Source organism: Antechinus flavipes, chromosome 2 (assembly GCF_016432865.1).
Source record: "Antechinus flavipes isolate AdamAnt ecotype Samford, QLD, Australia chromosome 2, AdamAnt_v2, whole genome shotgun sequence".
Classification (NCBI taxonomy): domain Eukaryota; kingdom Metazoa; phylum Chordata; class Mammalia; order Dasyuromorphia; family Dasyuridae; genus Antechinus; species Antechinus flavipes.
The window spans coordinates 457,082,589-457,105,365 of record NC_067399.1 but is presented as its reverse complement, the minus strand read 5'-3'; the positions used below and the strand labels follow the sequence as shown (position 1 = coordinate 457,105,365).

Below are 22,777 nucleotides of genomic sequence, written 5' to 3'. Positions count from 1 at the left end.
CACAGACTATAGGGGAAATTATTAGCTCAATAACAACCACATAAACTCAATATAAATTGGAAGCTATTGAGCACATGGACCATCTGGGGAAATTCCTAGTTCAGTATAAACATGCATATCTATAAAAAATGACTCAAATATAATGAAAATAGAATCCCTAACAATAATCCTAAAAATATGACACAATTATTCCTGAAGAGAGGATGACAATAGATTATTTATCATGTTCCCAGTTGGGCATATCTTGAAATGAGGTCATTTGAACTTCTAAGTTCCTAGATAAAGGAAAAGAGAGAAAAAAGAAGGAAAGTGCTACTGATAATTATATTCTCCAGAAGAGAAAATAGCTAGAAGAGAGGTAGATATGGACAGACATCCTCTTGACCAATTGAAAAAGAAAAGAAGAGGGATGGCAATTTGAAGCAAAGAGAGTGAAATTAAGGTTAACGGAATGATATCAGATGACCGTCTTTATATCTCTTCTTACTATTGCTAGCTATATGATATGCCATTAATCACGTCTCTTCTTGCTAGTGCATAAAATTTCCCCTTAGCTCTTTTCTCAAGGGTAAAATAATGTTATCTTTTTCAGTCTAAGTTCTGCATCCTTAAAGATTCATATAGGTTGATTTTTTCTTTTCCAAGATAGAGGTTAGGTTTATATTAGGGACATGTTATGTGGGATTGAGAACCTTATCCCATTAATGAACAGAAATCTGCCTTCTTGATCCAAAATGCATGACTAATTCAGAACCACAGTTTCAAATCAAGACAACCCATTCTATTCAGAATTGAAAAATGGATCCCTCAACCCTATTATCAATCCTATTGGACAACCTCTGAAACCAACTGTAGTAAGGGATCCCCACTCCCATCCCTTTCCATTTAAACAGCAAGCAAGTTTTCATTAGCAATGATATTGCCAAGGATGATTTAACTAAGGATGAAGGCATCATAAAATGCTTTATATACTTCATATGTCCTTACAGCTCTTGGAGACACCATCCTAGAAGCAGCAGGCATGTCAACATTTTATGACAATTTTCATCTTGTCCATGTTTTAGCAATTATCATTTGCAAGCTGAGCTTCCTATAAAGACCGGTAGGCTTTATCCTGTCCATCTCTCTTATATCTCATTCTCTAGTGATTTTCCTGGCCTTGGGTTTTGATAAATGCCCTAGATAAAATATTCTTGAGGATCCATATATGAATAATCATCCTACAAAGTCCTGCTTGAAAGGGGTTAAACTTAATTTTAGACTCTCTCAGGTTTAACTCAAAGAGTAGCTCTATTTTTTTCCTGCACAGTAGCCCAGAGATTTAGTCTCCTTATTCAGAAAGCTCTCTGAATTGCATCTTATGGATTGCTTTGTAAACTGAAGTCCTAGTCCCATCAGGGTGATATGGTTCACTATCTCTCTGCCCCCGTAAGTAAGACCCCTGGCAACTAGAACATTAGAAATTGTAGCTGAGAGCATTTAAGGGGCTCTATATCCTACCCCCTATTCCTGACATTGGGAAAAATACTCAATAATTGATTAGAAATTGCTCTTAACAGTGCTTTTTTGACTACTGAAGGTACTATTATTTTAATGTGAGGATTAGAATAAATAAGAAAGGAGAAGTATTTGTTCAAGGTCCAATCCTGTCATTCACAGAAAAAGATTTGGAAAATCTATATTTGGCTGACATGCATTAAACTGTTTTGTGTCTGATTTCCCTCAGGAATGTTGATGTGACCTCAGGTCCCACATGTCTAAACCTAATTCCCTTCTGACTCGTCTCTTAGAATCTCAAGTTTGCTTGAAAGTACAATTTGAGTATTATCTTCTATATATGGCCTTTCCTGATTCTATTACACTCTCTCCCCAATGCTATTGTATTTCTTCTTATTGAAAAAAATCTCTTGTACTTATTTTGTACATCGCATTTTATATTTACTTATATGTGTATTGATGTTTTTTCTCCAAAAAGTATAAGATTTTAGAAAGTAAGATTTTTTTTATTTGTCCTCTGTACTACAGTACCTGACATAAAGTAAATACTTAAATTCTGGTTGTTAACAAGATAGTATTCTATCTGAACTTGGAGTCAACAAGTTTTGAATTTGAATCCTTAGTCATTTTTAAATCTGGGCAAGTCACTCAGCTTCTCTTGATCTCCATTTCCATTAATGTAAATGTAATGTAAAATGGTGATAATTGCACCTGTCTCCTAGATTTTTTGTAAGGTTCAAATGAAATGATATATGTAAAGTTCTTTGCAAAACTAAAGGTACTTATAAAAATGCTAACTATCAGAAGTAGTTGAGTTGATTTCCCTCAGAAGCATATTAAAAAATAAGTACTCTGATGGCCTTGTATGTCTATTTCAGGTAACTGAATTTAAAAGGAAGATGGTGATATATAGATAACATCAAACTTGGGTTAAAAAGAAAGGCCTAGGTTCTAGTCTTGGTTTTACTACTTTTTTCCTATACCAATTATTTCAGTTGTCTAGTCTTCTCATTCTTATCTGTTAAACGGGGAAAATAATACTACATGCCTCTCTTAGATGTTGAATGGAAAGCTTGTCACTCTGAAGGAATACATAGATATTATTGTAGCTATTTCTCCCCTTTTAAAACACCTTTTTTGCCTTTAAGTAACTTGGAAAGACTCTGCATCTGCCACATTGGACTTCTTCTTGTAAATATAGGCATTTGGATGATAAGCATTCATTAAGTGAAATAAATAACTAAAGTTATTTGACTTCTTATACCAATTCGATTACCCAGAACAAAATTCAGTCTTCAACTAGGATGTTTATCATCTTGATGAATGTGACTTAAGGACTGTATACCTCCCCCTAAAATCGCTTGTTCCATTAACTTGCAGTAGTACCTGTGAATTCCATTGGTCTCACTTCAAGAACCATCTTAAAGATGCAATATATTCTGTGATTCTGTCAAGTATCATAAAGTAGAAAATTCAGTTATTATTCAACTACAAGGATAAAGTTTGATCTGCTAGGCTGCTTATCACTACCTTATTTAGAATTCTTATCTATGTCTTCATACTGTGACTCTAGGCTAGCAGTTCAGAACTTTTTTTTGTGAGTTGTGGACCTCTATGAAACCCATGGATCCCTTCTCAGAATGATGTTTAAATGCATAAAATAAAGGAAACCAATTATATTGATATGTAATCATCAATTTTTTATAAGACTCATGGACCTTAGGATAGGGATCTTTGATTGGAGAGATGTCATCTCTGGCTTCCTTCAAGTTTATAAGAAAAAAGATTTGGGAAAATATATTTCCCCCTCAATTCATGGGATGAGTAATATTCTTTAAGAGGAAGTGTTGTTTGAGAGTTTTCTAAAGCATGAGAATAATGTAGTTCTAATGTTTTTTTTTCCTTTCTTCTTCCAGAATATGGCACTTAAAATCCCCTTCAGAATCATCTGTCCTTCCAAATGATATGCAATAGGTCCGATTCGTGTTTCTCTTTCACTTGGCTTTTGCTTAAAGTAGAGTTTGGCAAGATTTCAGTTGTGGTTAAAAAGTTTTTTCAAGAATTTCTCTTTTACTCCCTCTCTGCTTTCATCCAAACATTTCCTTCTGTACTTTGGCATTGGATGATAAAGAACAAATAAAACTCAGTGAACAACCAATGGAGTGAGTAATATCTCTAAATTCAGAGGATCTGTATTCAAATTCAACTTTTAACAATTTTTACTTTACTTGACATTAAGTGAATCCTTTAATGAGTTGACTTCAGTTTCTTTGTGTGTAAAATGTATTAAAATTGAATTATGAATTCTAGAATTCATGAATCCTAAGATCCCTTCTTTCTCTCAGTCAATGATCTTAAGTAAACACCAATTTTGAATCACTCTAGGATTGAGCAATGAAGGCCAAAGAAGAAAGCTGACAAGCAAGCTTTATAAAAAATAGAGGAATGAGACTGCTTAAGAGTGTGGGTTGAGCCTGGACCAAAGATAGGAATAGAAAATCTTGTTCATAGAATAGTGCAACGATAAAAGAATGTCAGAACTGGAAGACACTTTAGAATCTATTTAGCTGAGACTCCTGATTTTATCGATGAGGGAACTGAGATTTAGAGAGGTTAAAGGATGTGGGCAAAGTTATGTAGCTAGTAAGAGAGAGAGAATGAACCTTGAGTCCAAATCTAGTGAAATCTTTCCACCATCCTTTCAATTTCAGGAATGAACTACAAAATGGGAGTGGTGGTGGAAGATGCTTTACTCAAAAGACAACTTTCAATCTGTTCTGATTTCTAGTGCATACATTACATTGTAAAAATACTGTTTTAGATATGCAATAGAAATTCTAGGTTTGGCATCCTCTCTGAATGTAGCATAAGGTCTCCATTTTTTATAAATCAAGGAAAACCAGCCTTATTTTTGCAATGTTCACTCACCCACATCACACATGCTGAGGATACTGAGTCAGAGTTTACCAAATGGCCATTGAAAATACTTGGTCCCACTATTTTTAGCTCTCCAAAGGGAAGAAGGCAGCCATTGCAGTATCTCTCCATGTTTGTGACGATTTGGCATCCCATCTTAGAGCAATGCTTCTTTTGTTGGAATGCTTTCCTCTCATTCTAGCCACTTCTCTCAAGTAAAATATTTCATTCTAGGAACATGTGCAAGTAGAAGTAGACAAGGTGGGTCATTGCTTTGGGTACAATACAAAGAGGAAGGCAAAAGTTTTATTAGAATATGCCATTTTATATCATTTTTAAAAGGAACACATTTTAATGGAAGAAAATACCATTTTTATGGTATGTAGGTACTGCTTTTGTCAAAAATCAATCTGCCTGTGTCAGAGTGAATATTCAAAATCTTGAGTAGAAATAACACATACAACAGTACATATTTCTTCTCACCTTCCTTATGGTACAAAAATTCCTTGGCCACAGTTTGGCAATAGGCCAATACTTAACAGAGTTGTAAATACTGAGTATTATTGTTTAGCCCAATTTTATGTCTCTGTTTTTGCCTCTTTTCTGCCAAGAAAAAAATGATAAAATGGGTTATGTTGCATATGTAGATAAATAACACACTTTTAAAAAAATTTAAAAATATATGACCTCTGGTTTTTCTCTTGAGTAAAATTGTGCTTGGTTGAGAAGGAAAATACTGGGAGTCTTAGTAACACCTTGACTCCCCATCTAGCTAGTATATGTCCAGGACTAGCATAATAATATTTCCTATTTCTACAATGCTTTTGTCGTTTATGAAGTTCATTACTCATAACCACTCTGGACAGGAGGCAGTATACATTTTTATCCCTATTTTAAAGATAAGAAAACTGTTGTTCATAGAGGGAAATGACTAGCTTGTCACTTCAGGGAATAAGTGTGAGACCTCGGATTTACTCCTGTATCTTCTATCACCAAATCCCACCTCACCTGTAGAAGACTGAAATTGAATCAATCAGAATATCTTAAAACCAGCTGACTGTAAGAAAGATAGTGAACTTGATGTTGTAGAACATATGGCAGGTCAGCTTAGAGTCTAAAGGAGAAAATACTTTGGGGTAACAAGACTTTGGGAGCATGAGCAAGTCAGAGAGACATCCCAGAGAAGGTCTAGGAACCTTAAATTTCAGCTAATACCCAATGAAGTTCCCCTTCCTGATTTATACCTTGGAGTTTAATTCTTGTATAACCTGTTTGCTAATCTTAAAAGTTCTTGATGCTTTCAAGACAATGTTTTTCAAAGGCAAGAAGTGTTTTAATACATAAAAAAGCACTTGTCATACTCCTACAGTTGTTTTACACTATAGCTAAAATTTGGTTTATATGAATTTTGGATTATACTGTAGCTGAAATTATTTCTGTACAGGTCCAGGTACCATCTGTTAAATGGAACAAACAGTGCCCATTGTCCAGCACCAATCTATAGCATCATAATATAGTGGATAGAAGGCTAGTCAAAGATTCATAAGATAGAGCTTAAAATACTATGCCTGAGAGTAGCCATGCTACTCATCCCATCAGAGTTCTAGTAATTCTCTAAGACTATGAATTGCAGAAAAGGTGCTAATAGTCATTGACAGAGAGAGTTTGTTTGTTTGATTGTTTGTTTTCCTCACTATAAATACCTTATACCAGTTAATCACAAGTTTTGTTCCCCCCCAAAAAAAAACAAACAAACATAAAAACCTGTTTCACATGGTCAAATAAGGTAACATAAAGAACTTTACAAATATTAAAAATGCTGCATAAATGTCAATATTATTATTATAATTCAAGTTCTCCTTTATCGCTCTACCATAAACAAAACAAAACAAGAAGCCCCTTAATTCCTTCATCATAGTATCATAGCAATCTTGTAGTTATATATTATTCAGCGTTTCAGATTATCCATTTTCCATAGTTGCGTGTTCTAACCTAGAGTCTTTAGTGACTACAAACTATATGTGAATCAGAGAAGATGGTCTGGACTTCAGGAGGCCAATCTTACTTTATTTAAGGATGCTCCTAAGTCATTTCTCTGCAAGCCTCTTGGGTGGTTATCAATTGTCAATTCTTTGCACTACCACGAACACTAGACCTGGAATCAAGGACATGGATTTAAGCCCCAGGCCAGTCCTTTTTCTGACTTTCTGATCTTTAAGAGATCACAGAAACACAGAGATCTCACTTTCTTCAACTTTAAATTTTGGATAATAATATACAAAGGACAGCCAGATGGTACAGTGAATAGAGCACCAGCTCTGGAGTCAGGAGGATCTGAGTTCAAATGTGACCTCAGACATTTAAAATGCTCTAGCTGTGTGACACTCAATTATCCCAACTGCCTCATCAGAAAACAAACAAACAAACAAACACGATTTACCTCCCATTATTGCCCTTATTACCATAAGGATCAAATGAAGTTATATCTGTCAGATGTTATAAAACTGTACAATGTTTTGCAAGTGTAAAACATCATATATGTAAATGTAGTAAAAAAAAAATGCTAAACTCAGAGCCTGTGTTAATACTAACAGCATTTGTATAGCACTTTAAGGCTTATAAAATGTTATACAAATCTTATCAAATTTGGCCCTTTTAACAACCCTGGGATACTGATGATAGTATTATCTCTATTTTCACAGATAACAAAACTGAGGCTGAGGGATGTTAAATAATTTGTATAAAATCATACAGCTAGAAAGTATTGGAGTAGAATTCAAACTCAGATTTTGCCAATTCCAAATCTAAGACTCTAATCACTGTGCCATTTGAATGACCCGAGTCTGAATTCCGCAATACTTAAGCTATGTCAGCATAAGGAGTGATATGGAAAGTCCTCTAAACTGAGGGACTATTTTTGCTTTTTCACTGTATCTTTGGTGCTTATTATAGTGCTGACATATAATAAACACTTACTAACTGCTTGTTGATAAGTAATATGGGCAATAGATGGCAGAACCAAGTTTCTTCCTCCTCATTCTACAGCCATCAGCCTGAGAAATAATCCTTTGCTCTGTCAGTAGCGCTTAACAGAATCTCCACCAGGCTATTCTATTTTAGCCTGGTTTTGTGTCCTAAGTCTCATCAGAGCAAAGAGGTAAACTTGCTGGGTGGAACTCAAAGAGTAGCCAGGAGCAATTCTTAAGACAAAGAGTACAAGGTTTGTAACTAAGTGCATCTCCCAGATGGGTTTCTACAGCTTTTCTTCTTGCTTGTCTGCTTTCCTTCCAAGGAGGAAATGCCAGCAGGGGGGTTGAGATTGCCAGGAGAGTAAAGGCAAAAGAAAAAGCTACAGCAGAGTGAAGAGTGAGAAGGAGAGAAAGAAACAAAAATGGGGGGTTGGGCCTTATTGGAAGCTGACACAGACCTTGAGGCCTTCTGTCTTTCACTTCTTTCCTGAGAGTATCAAGCTTAGATTTTTTTTTTCATTTTGTGGGATTTAACTTAGAATCTTAGACTGTTAAAATTAGAAAACTCCTTATCATTTTGGAATGATATGAGTACTACAGAATCACAGGATTGAGAGCTGTAAAGGATCTTCAAGATCATTTAGTCTGGTCTCCTTTTATAGAGGAAAAATCTTAGACCCAGAGAGGTATAATGAATTCTTCAAGATAACATAAATTGAGAATGTACTTTTAATCCTGGAAGGGGCTTTGGAATATTTGAACATCATCAAATTTTTTAACCAGAAAACACCATGAAACCCTTAATGTTAGGGCTAGTTTGTGATGTTAGAGAGTAGACCAGAAGGGCCTCTCATTTTACAAAGAATACTCATGCTCAAAAGATTAAGGGACTTGCCCAAGCTAACACAACTATTTGGCTGCAGAACACCAATCTGCTGTCTGTAAATGTTAATTAGATAAGAAGCCTTTGGTTTTTTACCTCACACAGATGGCAGCCTTGCAATTCAGATAAGGAAGAACTGAAGTCCTTTCCCTGCAATGACCTGAGGCTGAGTAGATTTGTGCAGCTTCCCCCAAATTAAAGGAAGATGCTTTAATCTCATGCATACAGATTTACTTCATTCCCATTACTTTCACTATCCTTGGGCCTTAAAAGAGGCAAATAGTCGCCTGGCCCGCACCTCCTCCCCCCACACACAGAATGGTGAAATGTTGCATGAATAGGATTGACAATATATAATGTGGGGCGAGGGGAGGAAGGGAGATTGCATTTCTGCTTTGAAGTTTCCCTGATCACAGGGGACAGAGCTAGATGTTAGCACTGTAGCCAGAATCATATCATAGGAAGACTTCATGAAGGAAGGAACGCTTGAGTTGTTTAGTTATCCCTTCCGCATTATAACTTTTCCCATTGTAGTTTCAATTTATGGTAGATCAGTGTAAGAGATTAAATGGGTATTTTGGGGGGCATTTTATAAAAAAGCTGCAGAGGACATGTGAAGGCTAGCAGACAATACAAAAAAATTTAGAAATTTAGGAATGCATAAAATATATGTATAGTATGGCACAATATCAACACAAGTGAACCTTTAATACCATAAATGTATCCAAATTTTATGATGAGGCACTGTAAACACCTCATATAAGAAAAAAGAAAAAAAATCTAATTTCTTTGGTACAAAGAGAAGACCAAAATTTTTATGCAAATTTTCCAGATGGGGGGGCACTGTACCCCACCCCCAGGTTGTAGAAGGAATACATATTTTTGAAACTGAATAAGCTTTTAACAGAAAGAGATAGGGAAAGGGGCATTGCAATAGGAAGTAGAGTTATGAACAAGGGTTCAGGATATTTGAGGAATGGTGAGTAGTCTAGCATATTAGGTGAAAGAGAGTCCTAAAAGATCAGAGGGCAAAGATATATGGTTAGATTGTGGAAGCCCTATGATATCAGACAACAGAATATGGACTTTATCCAACTGGAATTAGGAAGTCATTGCTAGCATTGATATGTCACTTTAGGGTTCGCGAATCATTTCACATATATTATCTCATTTGATTTTGATCTTCAGAGGCCTGTGAAATCAGTGCTATGAACTCCATTTTATAGATAAGGAATTTTAAGCCAAGGGAGATTAAATGACTTGCCCAGGATCATAACATCAAAGAAAGTAAAAGCAATTATTTAATTAATTTTAAAAAGCAAAGTTTAAAAAATTTCAGGTCTTTCTGAATCCAAGTCTAAAATCACTTAATAGTAGAATAGTAGAATCAAAACTATTCATTAGAAAGTTTGCTTTAATGCTTACTAACTATGAGACCTTGGGCAAGTCAATTAACCCCCATTGCCTAATTAAGAAGAGATTGTTGTATTTTATTTTATCTTTAAACTGCATTTCCCTATCTTGGATGACTAGAAATACAGGGATTGCCCACAGGTCTGATACCCCTTGATCAATATAAGAGCCTTAAACTGAAGCTGTTTCCTTTTTGAGGATTTTCCCCTCCATAGACAACCTGATAAACTTCCATTTCTGATCGCTCACCATACAAATTTAATGGAACATCTAAAACAGCAGCCAGAGCATCCTAATAGATAGGATTATGGATATGTATCACTATGATCAATAGAAACATTGCTTTAGTAGTAGATGGATTAAAGGGCCTTATAAAGATAGGGACTTTTAATATATTGCTAGCATAATAGAAAGTGGAAACTAGAATAAAAGAGTGTATCAAGAAGGAAGCTATAAAGGCAAGAGACATAATGGATATCTTTCTTATTAGAATGCAATTTTTAAGAAAAATGCTTTCTTTATCCACTTATATCAGAATTGAACTTCTTTGGGTCTGTCTTCATATTGAGATACAGTGAAAAGATTCCTGGACTTTGAAACAGAAGATTAGTTCAGATCCCAATTCTGATTCCTATTAGCTCTGTGACCTTCAAAAAATCACTTTCCTTCTCTATCCACTAGTTTTTCTCATCTTTACAAACAGAAGTTAGACGAGCCCCTTTTGTAGTTCCTTTCCATATTTAAAACTGCCCAGGGTATAAAAAGTACTTAAAAATATTTTTGTCCCTTTCTCCACATGTTAGAACCCAGATAGTTCTCAGAAACCGAAGTGTCTTCTCTGTGGGTGTTGCTGAAGATACATGATATCAAGTTTCAAATGAATTTCCCATGCTAATCCTCTGTGGGATGACCAGGTAGGGAAAATTCTCTGACTAAAGCCAACCCTGACAGGCTTGACCTACAATCCATTTGATGCATATAATTCAATGCCATTTTTTTATTTTTATCATTTTCATTTTATTTTATTTGCAGCACATCTTTCATACTTATCCAGAAACTGGGTTGCTGAGTGCACTGACACCAATGGGAAAGTTGGTTATCTGAGATAGCTCCGGAGCTGGATGTTCAAATGCCACGGTTGGGTGCCCAGATCAGCTCCTCTCTTATGTGCCTGAATTTCAATTTGAGCTATTATTGGATGGCAGCTAAGAGCTACTTACCAACATAGAATGAGACTGAATTGTACTTTAGGCAAAGGGGAGAGCATATAAGGACCTGGGCATCTCTATTATTATTAAATACTTTGGTGAAAGCTTATATTGTTAAAATTTAGGCATTAAAGGAAGAGACATGAACATTTGGGGAGGAGACTTTTTTTCCCAAGGATTGTTTTTTTAAAAAAAGATTCCAACAAATTGGCTAAAATGAAGAGAGAGAAATATATCTTTTACCCAAACTTTCCATTTTATTCTAGGCTTTCACATCTCTAAATATATCAAACATGATAATTGTATGAGCAAACCAAGTGATAAACAGTATATTTTTATGTGTTTAAACTAAGAAGGTTATCTTTGGCTCTGAAAAATCTTTTGTAGGGGGAAAACATAGTATATATTTCAGTGTGTGCGCGTATGTGTGCACACGCACCAGCGCACCCCCTCAACCCTCTCCCCATCCCCTTCACTCTCTAAAAGAAAGAAATTGGTTTTAGAATTTCCAGATATATTGCTTTTCTGAGTAAAAGGAGGCCCATCTGAATTAGTGGAACATTTGAAGTGGAGACTATTTTTAAGGAAATTCACTTACATTATCCTTAAGTACACACAGTAACTCAAGCTAGGCTAAGTGTTGCCAAGTAGAGGTCCTTGGGGAATCTACTGAACAGATAAGGATAGATTGTAATTAGCACAGTAATTGTTTGTACTTAAATGGGTGCTACTAAAGTGATTGGAGACAGTATATTCTCTTAAGTATATTAAACATTCCCTCCCCCATCTTGTTTACACTACTAATTTGCTTAGCAAACTTTTTAAAATTGATTGTACAAAGGTAAACTTCTATCCAACCCCAGCCCAAATTATCTCCAATTGTCAATTAGTGAGGGTCTACATTAATAAGGTTCTACTGTATTTGCAAGTAAGTGCTCAAGCATCCTTTGTGCCCTATTCCCTAATGTGACATCCATAGGAAGAGGTGATTAGTCTTTCTTGTTACCTGTCCTCATTCTTGCAGTCATGTCTCTTGCCCTCTGCAAGCTGGTTTGAGAGACAATTCTGAATTCTTCACTTCGGTGAAGAAGAAAGAATTTAACAAGTCAAGCCTAATCAGGGTTGGAACTAAAGAGCGATGTACTGGGACCAGCAATGTACAGAGAACCGGGAAAGGCTCCCGTTCTAGCCCTGGGAAGACTGATGTAGTAGAAAATCACTGGTTAGGCAGAAAGAGCTCTGTGATTGAAGTCCTAGATCTCATTGTTACCAACTATGTTTGTAACAAACTAGTTACAAACTGCCCAACATAAGGCAAGTTCATAAAACAATGAAGTCTGCCTAAATATCTGAAGAGAAGGGAAAAGACCACTTGTATTTCTTACCTTGTATGGTAGTTGTGAGCAAACTATGTTGTAAACTTTGAAGTGCTATAGAAGTATAGTACTTCTTATTGTCACTACTTGCTTTCCGTGAACCATGTTTTCTCATTTCCTCATTTATCAAATGACTTTAGAATTCCTAGGTCCCTTCTAGATGCAAGTTCTACGAGTCCATGACTAAAATATGTCTCAGGCTCCCTTCTTCCAGCTTTAAAATTCTGCATTTCTAAATAAGAACAGGGTTTCTGCAGGAGATAATGATGTGTATAAGTTGTACTAAGGTCCAGGGTAATTTTTCTGGCAGGAGGAAATGATTTCATTGCTGGTGGGATTTTGCTGTATGTAGATTCCTCAGCAGGGTTTTTTTACTTTGTATATTTCTTTCAGGAGAAAGAAAAAAAAAGGGGAAAAAGCAAGAAAATGTGATTCCATAAAGCCAAGGAGTGAATATTAATAAGCCTACATAGGCTACATGTTTGTAGGAGAAAGGGATTTTTTTTTAATAGGTGAAATGTCATAGGATTTAGCATCAGAAGGGATTTTTAAAATATTATTCCAGCCCCTTCATTTTACTGATAAGGACACTGAGGGTCAGGGAGGTGAAATGAAGCTCATCTGCCTACTCTTTTATGTGACCTTTCCAGATAACCTTCCCCTACCTAATCTGCTAAGGCCTCCATTCTGAATCACCTTGTATTTATTTGGTATATATGTAGTAAACACCTTTACATGTCTACATGTTGTCTCCCTCCATCCCCAGAAAGTAAGATCTTTGAAGACAGAGATTTATTTCATTGTTGCCCCAATAGTGTCTGGAATTTAGGAGGTGGGCAATTAGTCAGCAAGCTTTTATTAAGAGCTTATTATGTGCCAGGTATTTTTGCAAGTGCTAGCAGGGATCCTCAAACTACGGCCCGCGGGCCAGATTAGGCAGCTGAGGATGTTTATTCCCCTCACCCAGGGCTATGAAGTTTCTTTATTTCAAGGCCCACAAAACAAAGTTTTTGTTTTTTACTATAGTCCGGCCCTCCAACTGTCTGAGGGACAGTGAGCTGGCCCCCTATTTAAAAAGTTTGAGGACCCCGGCGGAGAGACAAATACTGGTAGAAACAAAGACAGGCCTTGCCTTCAAGATGTCTATATTCTTTGGAAGTAGACAAAACACTGTTCAATCTTTTTTGTCATATGCAACTCTTCATGATACTATTTGGGATTTTCTTGACAAATTTACTGGAGTGATTTGCTATTTCTTTCTTTAGCTCATTTTACAGATGAAGAAACTGAGGCAATCAGGATCAAATGACTTACCCAGGTTCCTAAGCCCTATCATCTATCCAATGAATCACTTTGCTGTCCTAACTAGTACATTAAAGGAAACTAGAAGAGGAATGAGAAGAAAACAAAGGAAAATGAGGGAAATCCAGAGAGGAATGAGACTTGACTGGCCTGGGTGCCTTCCTTAAATGGAGGTTCTAGAAATACATATAAAATTCAACAGAGAAGCCCCAGAGGCATATTTTATTCTCAGGTTGTGTATTCCAGGGCTAGAGGAAAGTTTCAAAATGAAGAACTAAGGCATGGTAGAAGAGGGCAATTAGGTGGATAGAGCTGGACCTGGAGTCAGGAAAACTTGAGTTCAAATCTAGCCTAGATACTTACCAGCTGTGTGACCATGGGCACAGCTCAGTTTCCTCGCCTGTTTTAAAAAATGAGTTGGAGAAGGAAATAAGAAACACCTCCAGTATCTCTGCTGTGAAAATCCCAAATAGGAACATGAAGAGTTAGATACAACTGAAAGGACTAAATAATAACTAAATGATGGTAGATAAAGTCTTGAGTGCAGCCTGAAGAGCATTTAATAAATGCTTGTTGATCAACTGGGTCACCTGTGTAATTAAATAGAAGTAGGATTTGAACTCTGAGCTTTTCTCTAAATCTTGTTCTACCTGAACTGTTCTATTTTCTCTTTTAGGAGAAAACTTTATTTTTTTTAATAATTGCTTTTTATTTTCAAAATATTTGCAAAGATAATTTTCAACATGTGCCCTTGTAAACCTTGTGTTCCAAAATTTTCTCCCTCCCTTTCCCCTTTGTAGACAGCAAGTAATCTATGTTAAACATGTCCAATTCTTCTATAAATATTTATACAATTATCTTGCTGTGTGAGAAAAAAATCAGATTAAAAAAAAGAGAAAAAAAAACAAAAACAAAAAGCAAGCAAACAACAACAAAAAGTGAAAATATTTTGTTGTGATCCACATTCAGCCCCCACAGTCCTCTCTCTGGATGCATATAGCTCTCTCCATCACAAGTATATTGGAACTGGTCTTTATCACCTCATTGTTGAAATGAGTTCCATACATCAGAACTGATCATCATATAATCTTCTTGTTGCCATGTACAATGATCTCCTGGTTCTACTCATTTCACTTAGCATCAGTTCATGTAAGTCTCTCCAGGCTTCTCTGAAATCATTCTGTTGGTTGTTTCTTACAGAACAATAATATTCCAGAGCATTCATATAAATAGGAGAAAACTAGATATTCAAGCATGATTCTACTAAAAAGCAGGTGATGGGTTATTGGATATGAATTAGTTCAGAGGGCACTGTGCTCAGTGGTAGGGCTTTTGTGTAATCCTATCACTAAATAATTACTATTCTGATAATGCATGGAAATACCTCAAAGGGGACTTTGAAGATTCCAAAATGAACATTTATTTTTATGTCTAGTAAGATCCTCATATGAGACCATTAAATAAATGGGCAGTTAATTGTTCAGTGTTTTTCCTCCCTGAGGTCAGTAAGGCTGCTTGTTATTCTGTATCACACAGGTACCTCTGCATATATGTGTGTGGTCTAGCAAAGACTCTGACCTTGGAGTCAAGAAGCCTGATTTTTTGTTGTTCTTATTGTTTTTGTTCTTGCCTCCTCAGGTGCCCTTAAACTTTCCTAAATTCATCATTCTATTTGTACATTACTAATAAAGAATAGAAAGATATGGATTATATGCATTGGCATTGTCAACTTCCAGGCAGCTAAGTAGTGAATGAATAGAACACTGGTCTTGGAATCAGAAAGACTCCTCTTCATGAGTTCAAATCTGGCTTCAGACATTTATTGTCTGTATAATTTAATCTCAATTTTCTTATCTGTAAAATGAATTGGAGAAGAAAATAGCAAACTACACCAGGATCTTTGCCAAGAAAACTCCAAAATGAGGTCACAAAAACAATACAACAGCTGTATTGTAAGCTTGGAAAATAACCTGGGCATCAGAGCAGGAGGCTGCAGTGAAAACATTCCACGGTTCCTTCTCAGACACCCAAAGCTATTTATAATAGTCCACCCAGTGCCAATAGTATGTGAGCATGCATACTAAATGTATATATATGCACAGATATGTATGTATACATTTAGAGTTACAAAATACTTTATATAGTCTCATTTAATTATCACCATTACTCTGTGAAGTCACTGTGCAAGTAGAATAAGTACAGATGAAAAAATTATAGCTTTTGGAAATTGACAATTTGCTTAGGGTCATAAAATGTTGAAATGTAAATTATAAAATAAAGGACAGGGCCAAAAACTTAGACTAAAGCTTTCTGACTCAGTCTAGTGTTCATGTGACTCCAAGACTCCACTGTGAGCTGCTGAAAGGCAGAGACTTTTATTTATTTATTTATTTGTTGTTGTTTTTGCCTTTCTTGACATAACTAGTACTTAGCCTAGCATCTGGTACATAGTAGATGTTTAATAATGCTAGTTGACTGATAGCAGGTTTTTGTGGTAAACTATTTCTGAAAGTCCAGAAAATAGCACATATGTTTAGAGTATTCAATTAAATCTGCTATGGTTTAAGCAGAAGGGTATACTTACCAAAAGATCAGTGACTTAATTTACTGAAAGCACAGATTTGCATGGGGGGAAAGTAATAAGGCAAGGAAGAACAATTAAAAGTTAGATTCTAGGAGAGAGCCCCTCAGTGGTGACTTTCTTTTTGGACATTAATACTATCCCTTTTTTGAAAGCTTGTTAACATTTTTAAATGTTTATAATAGATAGTAAAAGAGTAATTTTTTTCTGAATTTTTGTTTTAGGATCCAGCATTTCAATCCACACCATTTATTACTAAGTATCCACTAAGAGTCCACTATGCCCAAACGATGGTTATGGTCTCTGGAGAACTCTGAAAAATAAGATGATCACTGCCTTCACTTCCATAAAGACAGCTGATAACTCAGTGGATAGAGCACTGGATGTGAAGTTAAAAAGTCTAATTTTAAATATGGTCTTAAGTACTGACTTGCTGTGCAAGTCTTTCAAATTTTCTCTGTCTCAGTTTTCTTATCTGTAAAACAGAAATACTAACAACATTTACACTTCCCTAAGCACCTTGTGAAGATCAAGTGAAATTACATTTGTAAAGTACTTAGCACAGTTTCCAGAACTTAGAATATGCTTAATAAATGCTCATTTCCTTGTTTGTTTCTTCCCTCCCTAGCTCAAACTCACGCAGGTAGTAACAAAGTCTAATTTTGAACTCAGATCCTGTAGCGACAATTAAAAATCTCTACTACTTTGTATTGGAAGGCAGTTTATGAAAAATCATGTGAAATGTCAATGAAGCAATACAATTCAAATATCCAATGAATGGTACAAGTGTACTATGAATTTATATGGAGAGACTTCTCTGGCTTGAATTAGTGAAAGCTTGATATAAAAATATAGCACTTTTATTGAGTTCTGAATGGTGGGGATGATGCAGATATTAATAACTGCTCAGAAACTTTTTCAGGTTACAAAATACATTTTTTCCAAAGGGCAAGTATCACCATTTTTCAAGTAAAAAAAGGTGAGGTTCAGTGACAGAGTATCTTATTCTGAGTAACCCAGGTATTAGGTGCAAGGCTCAGGTTTGATCTAACACCAGTTTTAGTATTTTTTCCACAATACTAAAGGAGAATATTCTTGGATTACTTTTATTTTAAATGTTATTTTTATTGTTTTTTTTTATTGAAATGGCCTGAATTTAATTTGGTTTTGAGGTTTTCCCCTCAAACAGGTAGTACCTCCAAAGAGTCATCCTCCAACTGGAAGAACTAAGACTTAAGGCTCACATCAGTCATATGGCAGTTGGAACATGTCACCATTGCTGTGCTGAATCTGTCCTGAAAATCTTAATGATACTGCTATAGCCCCGGACTTTTGTGTCCAATGATAGGTATAAAGACCAGGAATGATTAAGGGAGATTGTAAGGCTGATTAAACCTGTGCTTGTACTGGGGTCTGCAGTGCCTTGTCTGCCCGAAGGCATAGACTCTTGCAAAAAAAAAAAAAGTTGGGGGGGTAGGGAAGGAGAGGGGAGAAGGAGAAAGCAATGAGAATGCTAACTGCTAAAGTGTGTCACTTCAGAGACCTGAGCTGAAGGTTCCCTGGAAAGGCTTTTGTTCCAACAAAGTTGTGTTAATATTATCAAGGCGGCGCATTGGGTCGCAGAACTGGTATGCAGGGATTGTCACAATATTGATGGAAAGTTTGGCAAGTTAATTTTGAATCTGTCACTTCGATCTTCTCCCAGGCTCTTGTTCCTTAATAAAAACTCCATGGTGATTGCAGGCTCAGCTGTCACATGAAGACTGATCTTTTTCGATTGAGACTAGCATGAGATGATTCTGTCTCCCTTCCTTTGCTTTGTGTCCTGTCTCTTTTTTTTGCCCTCCCCAACCCGGCCACTGGAAGATGTGGAACTACAGGGACTCCTCTGTGGCCCAATGCAGTCTTTGAGATGCCTTTCCTTTCATGAAAAGTGTAGCCTTCCCCCCACAGCATGGAGACTGCAGCTAGCTGGATTTGACATCCAGTGACAGCCAATCAGGGACCCCTTCTTCCCCCAAATACCTTTAATAGCTCAGGCACTCAAACTGCAGTAGTAAGGACAGAGAGGGAATTGGAAGGGAGGTGATTACCGGGGAAACATGCAGCATTAGAAAGCGGAGATGGCTTTCTAATGAGCTCTTTGCACAACAAACTAATAATGACTCTAATAAAATCCAACCCAACCAAGCTAAACCCATCATTTTCTATATTGCCTCAAGCTCCTAAGGCTGTTTTCTCTATTGGAGCTAACTCCAAATGGTAATGGGAGAGGGAGGGATGCTGGATGTGAGTGTGATATGGCCAATTCTAAATTTGTTGGTGCCCACATGAATGGGATCCTTGCTGGCCTGAACTCAGTCCCATTTTATAAATGTGTAGAGTGAGGCAATAATAGTGACTGATTCAAAGTCACTTAGGAATTTCTCCTGATTGTTTAGAAGTTTGAACCTATCTTTATGGGAGCATAAGATCATACATTTAGAACCAGAAGGTATCTGAAGGTCATCCAATCCAACTATTTTAAGTTCTGCAACAGGAACTAAGAGTCAGAAAAGTTAAATTTCTTGTGCAAGATCACATAGCTGAGACTTGAATCTGGAGCCTCTAAACTTCAAATTCAGTGATTCCTAATTCTATGGTACCATTCAGTAGCAAGGTACTGGGGAAAAAATAATGGATTTGAAGTCAGGGAACTTACTTGTGTTTTTCTTTTCTTTTCTTTTCCTTCTCAGTCTCTGTCTGTCTCTCTCTTTATCTCAGAAGGAGTTTTAGAAACTATTTAATATAAAATATTTCTAAACAAGAATTTGTTTGTAAAAAACCTGAGAAATGGACACCTGCTCTTTGAAAACACCCAGTGAAAAGATAGCCAGTACATTCTATGATAGCCCATTCCTCTTTAAAATGGTTTAATTATTAGGAAGGATTTTTGTTTTTTGAGAGTTAGACATTCTCCCCCATCAACACTAAAAATGTGTCTATCTGGCACTCATTGTTCCTGCTTTTTGCTGTCTGGGATCAAGCAGAATGTATTTTTCATATAAGTAATAAAGTTTCAAACACTTGAAAACAAGTATTATATTTCTCTTATCCCCTAGCCTTCTTTTCTCCAGGTTAAATATCCCCATTTCTTTCAGCTAGTCTTGATGTATAAATTCAGTCTTCTTCTTCAGTGGATACTTTCTAGCTTACCAATGTCTTTCCTAAATTGTGACATTCATAATTTAAACAGATCATTCCAGAAAATATCTGGCTTGTGAAGAATGCAACAGTATTATGACCATATTATTATTGCTCGCACTTGGCACTCTTTTTCTACAGGGAAGATTAGGTTCCATCTCACTACACACTGAGTTCAAGATCCAGAACTTAAAATCTAGCACTAAAATTGAAGAATGGGATGCAAAGAGTAACCTACATAGCAAATCCCTTGGTGAGAGAGACACAGCTAGAGAGCACAACGGAGAAGCCTTTGTGAGACTAGCTAACCTTTCAGGGACTCAGATGTGGAATCCTTCTTCTTTGCCTCTTTACTTCACTGATCCTAAGATTCCTCGCTAAGATATCCCCTAAAATATAGAGTTTAGACTAAATTACCTCTGAGGTCCCCTCTAGCTGAGGTCCCTATGATCTTACCCCATTTCTCAGCTTAACCCTATATTTTAGAGAGAGAACTCAGAGCTTGATTTGGAAAACTCAGATCAAATAGTGACTATATCAGTCAGATCTTGATTCATGTTAGTGGAGGACAGTAAAAATGTTTGAATAAGTCAACATGGTAGCTAATTCCCGAACCATTGAAATTTTGGCTTCCGGGTATATTGTTGTACTCATGCTACATATGGGTAGATCTGGTGTTCTAACAATCCACTTTAAGCTGCTTTAAACTGTGAAGATCTGTCTTGAGAGAAGCTGGAAGCTGTTTCATTTTCTAATCCTCATCTCTGTTCAGCCCCTCCTTGCCACCTGTACCCTTCTTCAAGTAGGCAGCTCTGTCTGAAAATGATCTGTAACAGAAGATTTAGGGCCAGACACTTGCTGTGACAGGCAAAATGTTTATCTTTCTCAGACCTCTTCTCCAACCAAGAAAGTGACTAAATATTTGAATTTCAAAGGATTTCCCTTAAATGCAAGGCAACTCACTTTTATATAAGGTGTCCCAAAAGTCTTAGTTTTAAGCTTTACTATATGTTTTTTATAAGGGCTATAAAATTACTAGAAAATGCTCTGTCAATTATCTCTTTTGATTCAACATAACCTCTATGAGTGTCTGTCTGTCTGTCTGTTTAAATCTGCCTTTTTTTCAGATGAGGAACTTAAGCCTTAGTGAGTTTAATTGATTTGTCCAAAGTCACAGAAAAAATTAGAAAATTATTAGGAAGGTTAGAACTCAATCTCAGGCTTTCTGATGTCTGACGCTCTTTCCATGCTGTACCTTAAGCAAGCAATAGATACTGATGATCCATAACCTTGGAGAAAAGTTTGTTCAGGATAGTCATCCTAAGAAATACTTTGCCTTGATCATCATTCTAGGTTCTGGAAGGGTCAATTCAGACCCAGGATTTTTTTGTGAATAATAAAATTTTGAGCATTCATGTTTCATCTTATACTAGATCATGTACCTGCCCTTTACATAAATAGTAGGTTAACAATAGTGTACCAAACTTTTATTAGACTGATCATTTCTATCTTATTTTACTGTCTCTGTACATATGAGATCCTGGAAGTAGACTTCCAGGGAACCTTTGAGCCATCTCTGAGTCAGGAAGAAACTGGACCATTAAAGTCCATTAAAGTTTTTCTTCCCTGTCTCATCATAAAAATTGGGGTGACTTGTGGTTCTCAGAGGCTATGATTGTAGAGCACATTCCTAGAATTCCTTGCAAAACAAGCAAGAAGATTTTTTTTCATGGACATGACCATGAACTGTTTGATATCTTTTTTCCAAGGATAATCCTTGTTAAGTATAAAGCAACATCACCAGAGGACATATACACATACATATTTATGTATATGTATATATAAATAATAAATATTATATATATATTTATTATATATTTTATATAAAATATGTATATGTGTATACATATCTAGCATATATTATGTTTGTATATATGTATATAGAAAGGCATATATTTATATAGACATATATATTATGTATATTCATGTATACTATATATAAATATACATAATAGATAGATAGATAATGTTTTTTTTAGTCATGACAACTCAGAAATCGTCTCCTAAAATGAAAAAGAATTTAGAACTGCACTAGTTTAAGGAATCCCTTTATCAGTGAAATCAATGTTTCCCTAAAGTATTAAAGTAAAAAAGGTTACATACTCCCTGGATGTCAGCTTTCTGAAGATAAGGGAGAAGACTAACTCCTTTATATCTAAGGCCTTATGGTTTACAGAACCCTAATACATATCTGTGCTACCAATCTCCAAAACTTGGTATCAGGAAAGCATTTTTAAAATTATAATATATTCATAGAAATATAAGGAGTTATAATTGTTATAGACATTATAAGATTAGGTGACATTTATAGAGCATTATAGAATTGGCAAAGTATTTTGCAAATATTATCTTCCTTGTATTTTGTAACAATCCTGGGAAGTAAATATTATAAGTATTATTATATCCATTTTGCAGATGAAGAAACTGAGACCCAAAGTATTATATCCATTTTGCAGATGAAGAAACTGAGACCCAAAGTGGCTAAATCAGTTGCTTTTAGACACAATTACTAAGTATGAAAGGTGGGATATGAACACAGGTCTCCTTAACTTCCATTAGAGCAGTCAGCACATTATACCCTAAACACTAACATTATTCTACAAATGGGTGACAATTAATTCTTTTTTTTTTTTTTTTTTTTTTTTTTTACTGAGGCTTTTGAGGTTAGGTGACTTGCCTAGGGTCTCACAGCTAGGAAATATTAAGTGTCTGAGGCCAAATTTGAACTCAGGTCTTCCTGACTTCAGGGCTGGTGCTCTATCCACTGCACCACCTAGCTGCCCCAGTAACAATTAATTCTGAGCCAATTTGGCTAAAATCAAGAGAGGGATTTGGGAAAGGTTAATAGGTCTTTGTGTTTATGGGGAAGGAATGTTTGGAAATAGTGCCAAATTCATAAAACTACAGTTACATAGTATTCCTACTCACATGACAGGATGTATGCACTGGTGGTTAACCTTAACTACCAAGTCCCAAAGACCCCATCTGGTCCTGTCTTCTGAGCTTATGTTTATTCCCAGTACCCATTCTGGATAGTGTATTCGAAGACAATTAGTGTTCAGGAATAATTGTGTAATGATACATATCTGGTAACATAAAATAGCAAAAACTCATTGAAAAAAATGTCTGTAGCAAAAGAAAGTATGTAATAAGCTCTGAATAAAGGAGAAAATTTGATGACTGCAAGGAAAAGTTAGCGCTGACTCCATGGAACCCAGGTTTTCAAACTGCATGCCTTGTGAGGCTAATACATTATGGCATCCGTCTCAAAATTACTTAAGGCAAGAGGTCTTAAAGCCCCTTAGTAAATATTTCCTGTTTATGCTTTTGATCCACTGAGGAAATGTTTTCCTGCTTTGTGGACCTCTTGACTGAATTTAAGTAAAACT

At 36.0% G+C, this 22,777-nt stretch overlaps 1 protein-coding gene across 2 annotated transcripts in view; it reads left to right on the top strand.

Annotated features, from left to right (window-relative positions):
* Window positions 1-22,777, top strand: part of ASTN2 (astrotactin 2) — a 1,134,072-nt gene that overhangs the window by 644,016 nt on the left and 467,279 nt on the right. The window lies entirely within an intron of this gene.